The sequence below is a fragment of the Balaenoptera borealis genome (assembly GCF_965194805.1).
Source record: "Balaenoptera borealis genome assembly, chromosome: 1".
In the NCBI taxonomy this organism is placed as follows: Eukaryota; Metazoa; Chordata; class Mammalia; order Artiodactyla; family Balaenopteridae; genus Balaenoptera; species Balaenoptera borealis.
Window position 1 is genome coordinate 169,342,104 of NC_138860.1, and position 16,685 is coordinate 169,358,788.

At 48.3% G+C, this 16,685-nt stretch overlaps 1 pseudogene across 1 annotated transcript; it reads right to left on the minus strand.

The window, feature by feature from the left end:
* Positions 1 to 1,698: 1,698 nt before the first annotated feature.
* On the minus strand, positions 1,699 to 16,536 carry LOC309621807 (voltage-dependent calcium channel gamma-like subunit pseudogene; annotated as a pseudogene). Its single transcript has 3 exons — positions 16,413 to 16,536; positions 15,188 to 15,281; positions 1,699 to 6,362 (listed from the first exon to the last, which is right to left on the minus strand). The product of its transcript is annotated as a voltage-dependent calcium channel gamma-like subunit pseudogene (transcript).
* Between the last annotated feature and the right edge of the window lie 149 nt (positions 16,537 to 16,685).

The following is a 16,685-nucleotide window of genomic DNA, read 5'->3' on the forward strand; positions in this document are numbered from 1 at the left end:
GCCCTGGGAATATAGCAGTGAAAGGGCCCAAGGGTGGTGGGGACTCCATCTGGGAGACAGACATGGCCAGACATGGTCAGTCTGGCCATTAGAGGACCCTTCTGCCAAGGGAAACGTACCCACTCAACACACGTTCATTGAGCACCTATTATATGCAGACTGTGTGAGGTACTGGGGATACAGTGGTGAATACAACAACATGCATGTCCATGTAGTTTTCTGTATCCTCCCCCAGGAAGAATCATCCAGTCTAGTAATTGTACATGTATCTTTTATAAGTCAATGGCTTCAGCCCTGGCGTCTCTCCTAAGCTCGAGACTCTTATATGTAACTGCTGGCTTGGCCTCATCATAATCATAACAACAGCACATATAATCCATACTTGTCCCAAGCACTGTACATAAATTCACTCGTTTCGTCCTCATTAATCCTATGAAATGAGTACCATAATTATTCTCATTTTACGGATGATAAAATTAAGGCATTGGTTTAAAGTAGATTAAAGTAACTTGGCCATACGGTTACTAAAAGGCCAGAAAGCCAGCCCAGCCAGTCTGGCTCCAGAGCCCTTGCTCTCAACCCCTGAACTATGCAGGCTTTCAGTAGCTCCCCTTGGATGTTCTAACATCCCAAACAGAAATCTGATGACCTCTCCTCTCCGAATCCAACTCCAGTTGTCCGCATTGCGATAGATAACATTCACCCAGTTGCTCAGGCCAAAAGCCAGGGCTCATCCTTGATTCTTCTCTTTTATTCACACCCCCATGTCTAACCCATCAGCAAATTTTACTGGTTTTACCTCCAAAAAATTTCCCAGCTCAGCTCACATTGCACCATCTCCTGGGCTGTCACACTAGTCAGTCACCTCCTTCCCTGTCTACTATGGTCACCTCCCAAATGGTCACCCTGATCCCACTCTGACCTTCTCCTACCCCCTGACATCATACTGTCTTTTAAAACATAAACCAGGGACTTCCCTGGTGGCACAGTGGTTAAGAATCCACCTGCCAGGGCTTCCCTGGTGGCGCAGTGGTTGAGAATCTGCCGGCCAATGCAGGGGACACGGGTTCGAGCCCTGGTCTGGGAAGATCCCACTTGCAGCGGAGCAACTAGGCCCGTGAGCCACAAGTACTGAGCCTGTGTGTCTGGAGCCTGTGCTCCGCAACAAGAGAGGCCGCGACGGTGAGAGGCCCGCGTACCGCGATGATGAGTGGCCCCCACTCGCCGCAACTAGAGAAAGCCCACGCACAGAAACGAAGACCCGACACAGCCAAAAATAAATAAATAAATAAATAAAGTGTAAAATTAAGAGGTAGAAACAAACAAACAAACAAACAAATAAATAAATAAATAAGAATTCACCTGCCAATGCAGGAGACATGGGTTTGAGCCCTGGTCCGGAAGATCCCACATGCCACGGAGCAACTGAGCCCGTGCGCCACAACTACTGAGCCTGCGCTCTAGAGCACGCGAGCCACAACTACTGAGCCCGCATGCCACAACTACTGAAGCCCATGCGCCTCTTAGAGCCCGTGCTCTGCAACAAGAGAAGCCACCGCAATGAGAAGCCCACACACCACAACGAAGAGTAGCCCCCGCTCACTGCAACTAGAGAGAAAGCCCATGCACAGCAACGGAGACCCAACACAGCCAAAAATAAATAAATTTAAAATTAAAAAAATTAGTTCCTTTAAGAAAACCAAAATCTAAAAAAAATAATAAAACATAAACCAGTCACATCATGTCCCTGCTTCAGGGCCTCTGACAGCCTCTCATTGTACTAAGAATAAAATTCGACTCCTTAGCATGGCCTCCAAGGCCCTAACTGATGTGACTCAGCCTATGTTTTCCCTCCCCGCCCCACCACCGCCCCAAATCACTCTGCTCCAGCCACACTGTCCTGACGGCTGTTCCTCAAACACTCCAAGCTCCTTCTAACCTCAGGACCTCTACACTTGCTTGGAATTCTCTTCCCTAGACCCTCCTACGCCTGGCTTCTTCTCCTTCAGTTCTCAACTCAAATGTCACCCCCTCAAAGAGGCTTCCCCTAGCTCCTTCCTAACCCTGGCTCAGGAAATGTATAGACAGTTGGAAAGATAACTTTCCAACTATCCATCCATTCCTTTACTCTGTTCTATTTTCATAATGCTTTTCATTATCTGAAATTACCTGATTTATTAACTAGCTGATCTGTTTGTGTGTTTCCTTAATATTTACTGAGCCCCTACTTTGTGCTGTCACATTGTTGACTTTAAAAATAAAACAGTCAGCTATTTTACCAGCAAAAGTGGGTTTATTTGGGAAGAGCAGAGCATTGCAAGTCCAGACAAGCAAGCCACAGCAAAAACCACAGGCAAGTCCAACAAACAAAGGAAAGGAACTTTATCTTATAGAGATAAAGGAGGAAGTTGGAAGGGGTTGTTTTGAACCAAAGTCCATTGGATAAAAGTGAGAGTTCAGGGTGATGATGGTTTCTCATTGACTGAGTTGCTAGGGTAGTTGATTTCTTGTAGGAGATGCAAGGTACATCTTTTCCTGTTGGGGCTTGTAATTGATGATTCTTCCCTGTTGAATATCATTCTGTTGGGGTCTGTAATTGACCTGGAGTGGTACTTTGAGAGCTTCCTCTTCTGGCCTCCGGACTTCATTGCAGTGAGATTTCCTTTATTAATTTTCACACTATGAAGGGCTGTTATCTCCAGCACCAAGAACAGAGCCTACACATGCCCATTAAATATCTGATGAGAGGATGTGAATTCGTCCAGGCTCTGAGAGAATAGACATTGGTCGAATATCAGGTGTAACTGGAGAATGGGAAGCACCTAACAGAGGACTCGGTCTAGCTTGGGGGTCAGGACAGCTGAGCTAAGACTTGAAGGATTTAGGTGCAGAGAACAGAAAGTAAGTATTCTAGCTAAACAGAAAGGAATCCATTACAGAGTGTTATGTATTATAAACAATCAGGAGACCTGAGTATTTCAAGAGAGCTGCCCCTGGCTCCAGACCCTCACCACCCGTGCTGAAGCCACCAGGATCAGGGAGCCCGAGCTGCCACCACTGCCTGTCACAGTGGATGGGTACTCCCAGCAGACTCACCACCAGCATCTGCACAGCTCAGCCCCACCTCTCACCCCACCTGAACCTGGTGCCCACACGCTGGAAATGGCCACAGGAAAAAAAACAAACATCTGCAGACAATGCTTGTCTGCGGAAACTCACTTCCACCTTCCAAAGGTCATGTAAGTGTCTCCAATTGTCTGAAGCTAAGTCACATGCAGAACTCTAGCTCTAAGTGAAAGGGCGTCTGAGAGGTGTTTTCAGCTTTCTAGTTCCTGCACTAAGGCAGGTCCAGAGAGGAGGGGTGGCTGGATATTGAGTGACAGTCCATTGTATGCATCACCGTGTGTATGCATGTGTGTGCCTCGTATGCATGCATGCATGCGTGCATGTGTGTGACGGGGCACAGTAGGAGGAGGAACAGGCCATCAAGACCAGAGAGAAGGAGGCATTCTCAAAAAGACCATCACAGACATTTCCTCTGTGAGGACCCGGACCACAGGTCCTGAGGGCCTTTCAGCCGAGATAGGAGAACAGGCTTTAACTGTCCAATGGTTTAGTCCTACTTCCTTATTTTACTAATGGGAAAAGCAAAGCCAAAGGAGTTATGTCCTTGCCTAAGGCCACACTGCAAGTCGAGACATTGGCCTAAACCCAGCCAGGTCCCTGGGGGTTACGGTCTGTGTTTTCCACTTGAGGTGCGACCAGGTCCCCAGGGAGGGTCACCTGAGGGACCCTCCAGCCCTGGGCACCCAGCCACGAGGATGCCTGGCTGCACAGCCCTCCCCCTGCTCAGCAGGATTCGTGCCTGGTCTTTCCGGGGCACGCGCCAATGTACTTCAATAACAGCAAGCATTTACAGACGCCTCCTCTGAGCCAGGCAGCGTGGCAGGTGGCGGTGGGAGCTGGATGAACACATAGGTCGCGATTCTTCCCTCCAGCAGTCCCTAGCCTTGTGGGCGAGTCAGGTGAATAATCTCGACAGAGTCAGGAGGCCAAAGGGAGGGAGGGGGCACTGAGGGGGCATCCTAACTGCTGTCAATAAGGAAACTGAGACTCAGAGAGGATCCCTGACCTGACCAAGGTCACACAGCCCGTAAGTGGCTGAGCCCAGAATTTGAACTCAATATATTTGGTTAATCTGAAACAACAAAACAGTCAGTTACTTTACCAGCAAAATGGGTTTATTGGGAAGCAGCAAAGAATTGCAACTATGGTAAACCATGGGCAAGTCAGGTAAAGGGAAGGAGAGGAAACTTTTATAGAGAAGGGGAAGTTGGGAGGGGCTGTTATAAACAAAAAGTCCATTGGAGGAAACTGGGAGTTCAAAGAATAGTGGCTTTTCATTGGCTGAGTTGTGTCAGTCTCTCATTGGCCCAGCTGTTTTCAGTGGAGGAGAAAATCTTTCTTCCTCCTGCTGCAGGTAGTAAAGTAGTTCATTTCCTGCTGGAGATGCAAGGTATGTCTCTTCCCATTGGGAATCGGTATTGATGGAGAGGTACCCTTATGAGAGCTCCCCGTTTTGGCTTCCAACTCCATTTTAGTGAGGTTTCCCTTCTTTCATTAATTTTCACAATTGAATCGAACCCCGTGATTTTAGAATATAAGAGGCAGGTAGCAGAGAGTGTGGACTTAGATGTCACCTAGACCTGTGTCCAAATCCTAGACTCAGCCCCTTACCAGCTGTGTGTGGTGGGTGAGTGATAAACCTCTCCTTGCCTTGGTTTTCTCATAGATAAAATGAGGCCATGCATATTTCTTCCTTGTGGAAAAGGTGGGAAGGTTAGGTGAGATAATGCACGGAAACGGTTGAGCCCGTGCACATAGGAAATCTTCAATAAGTGGTAGCTCTGTTTATTCTAAGTCAACCTACCGGCTCCAGGCTGCTCAGACTATAAGTGTGCGTAGAGGCAAGGTGGCTCTTCTTGAATCTTCTAAGATGCAGAAGTCACGTCTCTTTTCCAGGCTGACCTTGTATGTAATAAAGAATTTAATGGTTACCAGGGGCTGGGGGTGGGGAGGTATTGGTCAAAGGGTACAAACTCCCAGTTATAAGATTAACAAGTTTGGGGATCTAATACACAGCTTGGTAATTGTAGCTAATAATACTGTATCATATCCTTGAATGTTACTAAGGGAGTAGATCTTAAGTGTTCTCCCCATAAAAAAGAAATGGTAACTATGTGATGGGATGCAGGTGGTAGCTAATACTATGGTGGTAATCATTTTACAATTTATAAATGTATCAAATTGACACATACACCTTGAACCGACACAATGGTATGTGTCAATTATATCTCAGTGAGGCTGGAAAAATAAAATAAAACTTAACCTTGCCAAAAAGAGGTCTGAGCTTTGCTCTCACCTTCTGGATGGTAATCTTTGTTTGCCTGGGGGGGTCTGGGACTAGCCAGATAGCAACAATGTGATTTTTCTTAAAAATATGTTTCTTCTTGTAAAATCTACATCCTAATAACTTGGCTAAGCCGGTGCAGCTGGTGGCACCGAGCCAGCTGCACCCCAGGGTTGTGGGACCAGCTGCAAAGGCCCCAGGGCCACTGGCCCAATCAGCCAAAGGCTAAGAGGTGGCAGTTTTAATGTCACACGTTGGAAAAGTGCCATCTTGGCCACACTTTCTGGCAGCATTCGATATTCTCAGAGGGAGGCCTAAAATTCTGTAGACAAGCCCCACAGATGGGTGATGCTGTTGAAGTGGGTGATGCGGTTGATGGCGTTCAGGAAAAAGAGGAAGGAGGCCGTGAACTTGCCCCAGAACATCAGGGTGAGGCCGATGAGCGTGACCTGGTTCCTGAGAAGGATCAGGAAGCTCAGGAGGCCCCCGAAGGAGAGGATGAACGAGACAAGGAAGAGGGCGGAGCCCATGGCCCACTCGCGCCATGAATGGGGGTCCTCACACCTGGGACACCATGAGGAGCTCCAGGACCAAGATGGCAACCCCCACGGCCAAGGTGGCCACGCTGTGGGCCACGGCCATGCCTGAGGCCAGCCTGGGCACGTGGGCCTGACTCAGGTCTTGGAGACAGTGCAGCCCAGTCTGGTTGGAGGTGGTGCAGAAGCGCCACAGCCGGAAGAGGCAGTTGTCGGCCAGGAGCCAGTGGTCATCCCAGATGGAGATGGAGGAGAGGACCACAGACAGAGGGGCACACAAGATGATGAGGGCCCGGATGAAGGATTCAGAGAAGGACCGGTGGGGCCTCCTTTGGGCCAGCAGCCTCTGGGCTTGCAGGCAAAGCCTGCGAGGACCGTCCAGTCGGGAGATGAGGCGAGCTGGTGGGATACGTCCACTAAAGGAAGCTCACCCACAGGGCAGTGGTCCTGCCAGGTTGCTGACTTCCCTTTGCAGAGCCTCATGCCTGAGGAGAGGGGTGGGAAGGGGTAAGCTCTTTTTTTTTTTTTTTTTTTAATTTTTATTTGTTTATTTATTTTTGGCTGTGTTGGGTCTTCATTGCTGCATGCGGGCTTTCTCCAGTTGCTGTGAGCCGGGGCTATTCTTCGTGGTGGTGTGCGAAATTCTCATTGCGGTGGCTTCTCTTGTTGCGGAGCACAGGCTCCAGGTGCACGGGCTTCAGTAGTTGTGGCACGTGGGCTCAGTAGTTGTGGCTCGTGGGCTCTAGAGTGCAGGCTCAGTAGTGGCACACGGGCTTAGTTGCTCCACGGCATGTGGGATCTTCCCAGACCAGGGCTCGAACCCGTGTCCCCTGCATTGGCAGGCGGACTCTTAACCACTGCGCCACCAGGGAAGTCCCGGGGTCAGCTCTTCAAACAAACACTTTGCATCACTCTGCACGCTACCGAGGGCTGTCATCCTGTGCGGGGGCTTGGCCGTGTGCTCCTGCCCAGCTCCTTCACACCACTCTGCTCAGTAACAATGTGATTTAGGATGGGGGCTGGCCATACCAGAAAGACCAACCGCATGACTTAGGATGCGGGTTTTGGGTCACACAGTATCCATTGACCAATCAGTCATCAATCAATAAATCAATCAATCATGCCTACCCAGTGGAGGCCCAATCAAAACTCTGAATGCCAGAGGCTCAGGTGAGCTGCCCTGGTTGGCAGTGCTCTGTGCATATTGTCGCTCATGGATGCAGGGAAATGAACACACCCTGACTTCACGTGGACAGGACAGTGGAAGCTCAGCAGCTGACGTGTCCCCGGACTCCACTCTATTCCTGTCTTCTCTTGGCTGGTTTTACTCTGTCATTTCCCTGTAATAAACTGTAACTGTGAGTAGAATAGCTTTCACTGAGTTCTGTGAGTTCTTCTAGTGAACGATCAAACTTAAGGGCAGTTTTGGAAACCCCTGAACCTGCAATTGGTGTCAGAAGTGACGGTGGTCTTGTGGCCTGTGTTGTCTTTAAACTGTACGGTTGACTAAACTCTCACACCCTGGCGTGTTGAACAAATGAATAAGCGAGTGGGTTGTCCTGAATTGCTCATAGTCAAAGTCAAACAACTACCCTAAGCCTCTGGGGTAGGGACTCTTATCACCACTGTCACAGGCAAGGAAGCTGAGGCTCAGAGAGGTGAAGCAAGTGGAGGGGTCAGGATGGGAACCAAACCTTCTGGACTCCAGCTCAGGATCTGACCACCATAGGGTGGTACCCACCCCCCCACAAGGGCCCTTCCACCCTCACAAGCCAGGACCTCACCAGCAAAGGACCCTTTGGGAAACAGAACAGAGAAGGGCTAAGATAGACCAAGCCTGCAGCCCCAGAGGCATTTCAGAAGAGGGTGGGCAGGTCTCAGGCCTTCCCAGTGCCCTGTCCACAGCCTACGTGGCCCTGCATCAAGCTGCAACTCAGATGTCTTCATGGTCAGGCAGGTCACTTAAAAGATGAAGCAGCAGGGGGATGCTGAGCAGGAGCAGGGGGAGCTGAGGTAGACGGAAGGTGTGCTCCAGAGCGAGGCACCATAATCTTCGTTGAGGTTCTTGTTGTTTTAAACATATAACAAGGGCCAAACCAGACATGCATTCCGGTCAGCAGTCTGCGACCTCTGAACTCCATAGCCTGAACCTCCCCACCTCCGCCACTTGACCCCTCACCGTGATGCTCGAGCTCCTCATCTCCTGGATGGTCCTGTCCTCTTACTGCAGAGCCACTGCCATGCAGTCCTCTGCCCTGGTCCGTCTTCCTATGCTCTTTGAACCACCCAATTCCCACCTATTTTGCTGGTCTCAGCTTCAAAGCCATTCCTCGGAATTTTCCTCTGACCCTGCACATTCAGTGCCAGAACCCAGGCCTCTTGACCCCAGCCCAGGGCTCTGGCCCTTCCTACTCTGCTATAAACTCTCTGTCCCCTAGGCTTTCTCATGGCTACTCCAGAATCAACTAATACTCATTCAGATGATCAGTCATTCAACTAACCTTTCTCTTATTGAGCATTTTCTGTTTATCAGGCTCTGTTCTAGGCACCAGGGAAATGATAAACAACGAGAGTAGGTTCTCACCCTCATTGACCTTAGGGGAAGTCAGACAGTACAGTGATCATCACACAAATAGATACATAATCACACACCGTAATAAAGGCTATGTATGCAGAGAAGTGTAGAGTTTTTAAGAAAACTAAGAGAAATGGGAAGGCTAATTTAGACTGGGGATCACGGCAGATTGGGGAGTCAAGGTCTCCATCTTCTTTTTCTCTTATGAATTTCTTTCTCTGTACACTAATAGACTTGCTATTGGCGTTGAAGTTCCTTGCTCCAGGCTCGGTACACAGGAACTGTCCAATAAATGTTGGCTCCTGTTATAATTTTTCTCCCTACCTCCTGCCACCTGTCACTCACATCCTCCTCCAGAGAGGCAAAGGACAGGTGTCCCTGGAGGTAGAGGGAAGGCTAAGGTGACCGCATCTTTTGGCCTAGACTTTTTTCTTTTTTTTTCACACACACACACTGTATTTTATTTTTACAAGAGATAAATAGACTGACACCAAGCATTGTAAATGGATGACCACAACAAAAGCAACAATGATTGCAATTACCAAACACGAAACACACTCATACTATGTCATAATATTGACATTCAGTCCAGTAATCCTCCACTGTAACAGCTCCTTTACTTTGCAGTGAAAATTGATTTGTATATTCTTTGCCTCTGAGTCCTTGTGGGATTTTTTTTTTAATTCAAACAGAAAGTCACAAAAATTATAATCATCCTCATCAGTTCACTTAGTCCCATGTAATTAATTTTGTTTTTCATCTTGATCTTTTGTTAGCACTTTTATGAGTTCATCAGTTTTTCATTAGAGTTCTGAAAATGCTTATTCATTCAGTTCAGCAGTACAATCAGTTACCAGAAACCTGTACTTGTCAGAGTCTTTTCCATGAATTCCTTGAAGATGAAACCCTTTTATAGGAACATATTTGCAAAAGCATCAGAGTACACCCAGAACTGTCTGTAAATGACAGAAGACTTAAAAATGACCATGGTTAAAGATTTGATGAAAGTTCATAATAATGCAATTGACAAGGAAATTTAGTTATTTCTGAGATATACATTTTAAAGTAATAACTAGAATTATGACTTATAACATTATACCAGAACATATAAGATCTTTAGAAATTTCATGTAATGTCTGAAACATTTATATTAACATATTTCCATACAAATAACCCAATGAAAGTTTAGTATTAGTTGTTTTGTTTGTTTGTTTGTTTATACTGCAGATTCTTATTAGTCATCAATTTTATACACATCAGTGTATACATATCAATCCCAATCGCCCAATTCAGCACACCACCATCCCCACCCCACCGCAGTTTCCACCCCTGGTGTCCATATGTCTGTTCTCTACATCTGTGTCTCAACTTTTGCCCTGCAAACCGGCTCATCTGTACCATTTTTCTAGGTTCATGATATTTGTTTTTCTCTTTCTGACTTACTTCACTCTATATGACAGTCTCTAGATCCATCCACGTCTCAACAAATGATTCCGTTTCGTTCCTTTTTATGGCTGAGTAATATTCCATTGTATATATGTACCACAACTTCTTTATCCATTCCTCTGTCGATGGGCATTTAGGTTGCTTCCATGACCTGGCTATTATAAATAGTGCTGCAATGAACATTGGGGTGCATGTGTCTTTTTGAATTATGGTTTTCTCTGGGTATACGCCCAGTAGTGGGATTGCTGGATCATATGGTAAATCTATTTTTAGTTTTTAAAGCAACCTCCATACTGTTCTCCATAGTGGCTGTATCAATTTACATTCCCACCAACAGTGCAAGAGGGTTCCCTTTTTTTTTTAAATTTTATTTATTTATTTATTTATGGCTGTGTTGGGTCTTCGTTTCTGTGCGAGGGCTTTCCCTAGTTGCAGTGAGCGGGGGCCACTCTTCATCGCGGTGCGCGGGCCTCTCACTATCGCGGCCTCTCTTGTTGCGGAGCACAGGCTCCAGACACGCAGGCTCAGCAATTGTGGCTCACAGGCCTAGTCGCTCCGCGGCATGTGGGATCTTCCCAGACCAGGGCTCGAACCCATGTCCCCTGCATTGGCAGGCAGATTCTCAACCACTGCGCCACCAGGGAAGCCCTAGAGGGTTCCCTTTTCTCCACACCCTCTCCAGCATTTGTTGTTTGTAGATTTTCTGATGATGCCCATTCTAACTGGTGTGAGGTGATACCTCATTGTAGTTTTGATTTGCATTTCTCTAATAATTAGTGATGTTGAGCATCTTTTCATGTGCTTCTTGGCCATCTGTATGTCTTCTTTGGAGAAATGTCTATTTAGGTCTTCCGCCCATTTTTGGATTGGGTTGTTTGTTTCTTTAATATTGAGCTGAATGAGCTGTTTATATATTTTGGAGATTAATCCTTTGTCCGTTGATTCATTTGCAAATATTTTCTCCCATTCTGAGAGTTGTCTTTTCATCTTGTTTATGGTTTCCTTTGCTGTGCAAAAGCTTTTAAGTTTCATTAGCTCCCATTTGTTTATTTTTGTTTTTATTTCCATTACTCTAGGAGGTGGATCAAAAAAGATCTTGCTGTGATTTATGTCAGTGTTCTTCCTATGTTTTCCTCTAAGAGTTTTATAGTGTCTGGTCTTACATTTAGGTCTCGAATCCATTTTGAGTTTATTTTTGTGTATGGTGTTAGGGAGTGTTCTAATTTCATTCTTTTACATGTAGCTGTCCAGTTTTCCCAGCACCACTTATTGAAGAGGCTGTCTTTTCTCCATTGTATATCTTTGCCTCCTTTGTCATAGATTAGTTGACCATAGGTGCGTGGGTTTATCTCTGGGCTTTCTACCCTGTTCCATTGATCTATGTTTCTGTTTTTGTGCCAGTACCATATTGTCTTGATTATTGTAGCTTTGTAGTATAGTCTGAAGTCAGGGAGTCTGATTCCTCCAGCTCCATTTTTTTCCCTCAAGACTGCTTTGGCTATTTGGGGTCTTTTGTGTCTCCATACAAATTTTAAGATGATTTGTTCTAGTTCCGTAAAAAATGCCATTGGTAATTTGATAGGGATTGCATTGAATCTGTAGATTGCTTTGGGTAGTATAGTCATTTTCACAATATTAATTCTTCCAATCCAAGAACATGGTATATCTCTCCATCTGTTGGTATCATCTTTAATTTCTTTCAATGGCCTAGACTTTTGTCTCAGTCCCCGAGGACTGATAGCCAGAAAAAGGAAGGAGGCACCCTTTCTTTGTCTCCTACGGTGAGCCGAGCATGGTGCCAGGCCCTTTACAGATGTGCTTTCACTGACCATGGCAACATCCCATGGGGTGGGTGCTAGTACAATCCCCATTCTGCAGATGGGGAAACTGAGACCCAGAGAGGCGAGGGCAGCTCATGGGCAAAGCTGAGATAAGAACCTAGAGGATCTTGGCTCTGGAGTCCACGTTCTTCCTGCAGCTCAGCAAGCTGCCAGAATAAACACAGCGGCTGGTAGTAGGAAGGACAAAAGCAAACAAACAAAAAACCACTAAAAACAATGTGGATGCCCGTTAACTGAGGATTAGTTAAATTAATGATAGAATATTCACTCAATAGAATCCTGTGCTGCTGCTTGAAAAAATGAAAAAGATGAGTGCTTTTCACACTCCTGTACTGTTTTTTGGGGGGAGGGGGTTGTCATAAATCAGCCTATATCTACAGTTATTTTAAAGGGGGTATCAAGCTCAATTCACAGGTGTGCAAGAAACAGAATATCTGTTTTATTTTTATTTTTATATTTTTTATTTTTTGGCTGCGTTGGGTCTTCTTTGCTGCACGTGGGCTTTCTCTAGTTGCAGTGAGCGGGAGCTACTCTTCGTTGCGGTGCACAGGCTTCTCATTGCGGTGGCTTCTCTTGTTACGGAGCACAGGCTCTAGGTGCGTGGGCTTCAGTAGTTGTGGCACACAGGCTCAGTAGTTGTGGCTCGCAGGCTCAGTAGTTGTGGCTCACGGGCTCTAGAGCGTAGGCTCAATCATTGGGGCGCACGGGCTGAGTTGCTCCGTGGCATGTGGGATCCTCCCGGACCAGGGATCAAACCCAGGTCCCCTGCACTGGCAGGCGGATTCTTAACCACCGCACCACCAGGGAAGCCCTGTTCATTTGTTTTATATCAACTTTTTTTTTTTCTTTATGTTTGGCTGTGTTGCATCTTCGTTTCTGTGCAAGGGCTTTCTCTAGTTGCGGCGAGCAGGGGCCACTCTTCATCGCGGTGCGCGGGCCTCTCACTGTCGCGGCCTCTCTTGTTGCGGAGCACAGGCTCCAGACGCGCAGGCTCAGTAGTTGTGGCTCATGGGCCCAGTTGCTCCGCGGCATGTGGGATCTTCCCAGACCAGGGCTCGAACCCGTGTCCCCTGCATTGGCAGGCAGACTCTCAACCACTGCGCCACCAGGGAAGCCCCCTGTATCAACTTTCTTTCTGTGCAAAGCCCCATCCAGCCAGGCTGGTGGGAAATTCAACCTCAGCCATTTTTCATTTTCCTCCCCAACACACACGACCCCTCCTGGATAGTGCAAAAGTCCTGGGGTTGCATGTAGCAGCAAGGCAGTGGGCAGAGCAAGAAAGATCTGGTATGGGGTGGGGGAGAGGTGGTGGGCAGCTCGGGCAGGGCAGGGAACTGTGCTTCCACCCTTTGAGGTCTCACCTGCTCCCCGGGCTCTGCCTGGCTCCCCCAGCTCAGCAGGAACTGGTGCCCCCATCTTTGCTCATAGAACTCACAGCCCTCAGCCTCCTCTTCCAGTCATGGAGAACTTCTTTGGGGTCTGGGAAGAACCACCCCCATCCCTAATCAAGTTCCTTTGGGGCTCTCTCCTCTCCGTCCAGGAGGCGCCTCTGCTGCCCCCATCACCACCCACTCCCCCACTGCCCAGAAGCTGCTCAACAAACTTGGACTTTTGGATACCAAAGGCAGGAGGGGAAGTATATTTTGCAGGTAACCTCTCTCTCCTGCTTCCCACTCTTCCTCAGACTTCCCCTAAGACAAGGAAGTCCAGAACCTTCTTCTCCCATGTGTTTCGCAGAGGAGAGAAAATTTAATATCTCATAAAACTGTCTTGTCCACTTTTTCACTCTTATCACTAAGGAAATTCCAAGGGTTTTAGGAGCTCTGTGCCAGAAACGGGCAAAGACCAGATATATATTTGATCACAATATCACAAAGTATAATAGTGTCCATGGGAAAGAGGGAGAGTAAAGCAGAGGTGCCAAGTTAGTCAGATCATGGGAGCAGGGCTGAAGTCCAGGGCAGGGGCAGGAAAAAAAACAACAAAACTGTCTGGTCACAATATCTCCTGCTACTAAACATATATGTATGTATGTATAAACATATACAATATACAGTTATTTATAAATATACACATATATATGGGGGGTGCTATACTATTGCTAGCCCATAGTCCTGAGGAATGGAGGTAAGTTTCTCCTGTTTATTATTTTTATTATCACTAAACATCTCACATGTTATATCATTTAGAAATGCATTCAGCTGCAAGGAACTTAATGCCCAACTAATAGGGGCTTAAATCTATTGGTGTTTATTTTCCTCACATAACAGAAGTCTGGAGTCAGGTACAGTAGGGTTGATGCAGCAGCTCAAAAGTGCATCAAGGACTTAGACTCCTTCCATTTTTTTGTACCACAATCCTCACCATGTTGGTTTCTCATCCTCAGGCTCGTTGCCTCATTGTCCCAAGATAGCTGCTGTGGCTCCAGGCATCGTATTTGTGTTAAAATAGGAAAAGGGGGAATGAGTAGTGCCTTGTAAAAGAAAATCAGAAACTTTTCTAGAATTGCTCCTTAGCATCCCCACTTGGGTCTACTTAGCTAGAATGTTTTCAGGTACCCACTTCTAACTCTCAGGGAAGCTGCAAAGTGACAGTTGACTTTTCCCACCTTTGTGACAGAGGCAGGAAAGGGAGAAGGGGCTTGGGAATGTCTGCTGGTTAACCACAGTGTTTGTCTCATGAAAGCACCATGTTTTATGGTTTACAAAACAGCTACTATTGCCATTTTACGGAAGCTGCAATTGAGGCCCAGAGAGAGCAACTGAGTTGCCTAACTTCAGGTGACGAGATAGTGGTGAGATAGCCATGGAAACAGAACTGGAGCTGAGCCCAGAGCCCTTTCCAGCGCACCACACTGCCTGTTTCCCCACATGATCTGCAGGTCTTGCACCCACTCTGCCCAGATATTTGTTCTACAACTTTGTCCAAAGTTGCTCCAGGGCAGGCTGGGCTGAGGCTGCTGGTGGTATCTATGCAGGGACCACAGCCCAGGTGCTGGGAAGCAGGTGTCGGGCAACAGGTGTCCAGGGACAGAGCACAGGTCTTCGGGGATGAGGGCAGCCGCTTCCCCATTAGCAGTCCAGCAGGGAAGCCCAGCCTGTCAGCGCTGGCAGACAGAAAAAGCTGGGTTCCTACAGCCTGTCCCACAGACTGGCAAAGGAAGGGAGGTGACAAAGGAGAGTGAGAGAGAAGAGAGGGGATAGAGAAGAGGATATGAAGGAAAAGAGGAAGGAAATGAGAAAGGAGGTGATGGAGGAAAGATGGGGGAGGGAGGATGCGTGGAAGCCATGACGCTGGGCAGCAGGGGATGAGGGGGTTACAGCAAACAGGCCGAGTGGGCTTCCTAGCCCCTGAGTGGGCAGTGGGTCAGGCCTCACACCTGACACCCCCATCGACCACCAGGTACAGGAGCGTGACCACTGTCTCGCCAGAGAGAACAGGGGCTGAGGAAACACGGAGGGAGAGCTCCCTGCCTGGGGGATAAGAGGTGGCTTCTCAGAGCCAAACTGGGACCTGAAACTCCTTAGCCAGCATTCAGGCTCTTCAGTCTGGTTCCAGCCTCCTTCCCTGCCAGGCCTGCCCCAGCCCAGACCCTGGCACAAATCATGCTCGGTACATGTTTGTTGAATGAATAATTGAAAAACTGCAGAGCAACAAGGATACAAAAGCAGGATAAAAGTGCCCACTTCTACAAACCTTTGAAAAAGGTTATCGGGAGCACAAAGTGGGCTTTTTCTCCCTAAAGTGAAATAAGGAAAGAAATGAAATCTCATGTGTTGCGGGGAGGAAGCTCAGGCTGCTCCGTGGAGAGGTCTCCTTCAGCTGAAAGCTACCAGGGGACCAAAGCATCCACAGGATCTGTCTCAGGGTGAGAGAAGGCTTCCTCGGCCCCTGCCCGACTCCAGGCCCCCACCCACTCCGCCCTGGGCCCTGGTACCCGCCTCTAGCTGCTGCACCCTCCACTTCATCCAGGAAGATTTTTCCAAAATAACCATCTGACCACGTCACTACTCTGCTCTAAACCCTCCAGGACCACCCCATGGTCAGCTCACAACTTCACGGCCTCTCCCCTGCTCAGAAACCCCCCATGGCTCCCGTCTACCCTGAGGATAGTATCTGATCTCCACACCATGGCCCTCAAGGGCCTGTGTGACTCAGGCCCAGCCCATCTCTCCCAAGCTCACCACCTCCGACCCCCACATGCTCTCTGCCCTGCAACCACCCTACGTTTCTCATTGGTCCTCAAACACCCCGCTCTCCTTCTCTTGCTCACATGCCGCGTCCTGTCCCTTGGGCGTTTTCGCTCCCCCTGATCTGGCCGACTCCCACTGTCCTGGCAGGGGCTGCGGCAGGCACCTCCTTGGCGCACCCGTGCACCTGTGCTGCCCCCATGACCCTAAAGCTCCTTAGAAGTGGGCTGCGTCCCTGGCCACTGCATCCCGGCCCCCAACAAACCCCAGTCACCTCAATTTCTGTTATGACCTGGGGGATGGACATCACAACGTCAAGACCAGGCTCAGGAGGCCCCAGCCAGGAGCCTGTCCATCCCCCGCACATCGCTGTGCGCCTTCAGAAGTGGGTAACCTGTTTCATCTGAGCCCCACAGCAGCCTGGGTACAGGTGGCGTTTTTCCATCTGCTGAATGAGGAGCCAGGGCCCAGAGGGGAGGCCTTGCCCGGAGCCCCACGGCTCTTGCAGTTCAGCGGATCCAGGCAGCTTGGCCGACATTAGAGCACACGCTCTTCCCCACCACACCCCGGGGCCCAGAGCAGCGGCCAATGTCTACAGCAGGGAGAAGTGGAAGGTGGTGACTAGTTCCTCAGGAGGACCCTAGAGGCAGGTCAGAGGTGGGCAGGACCTCAGGATGGGCACTGGTA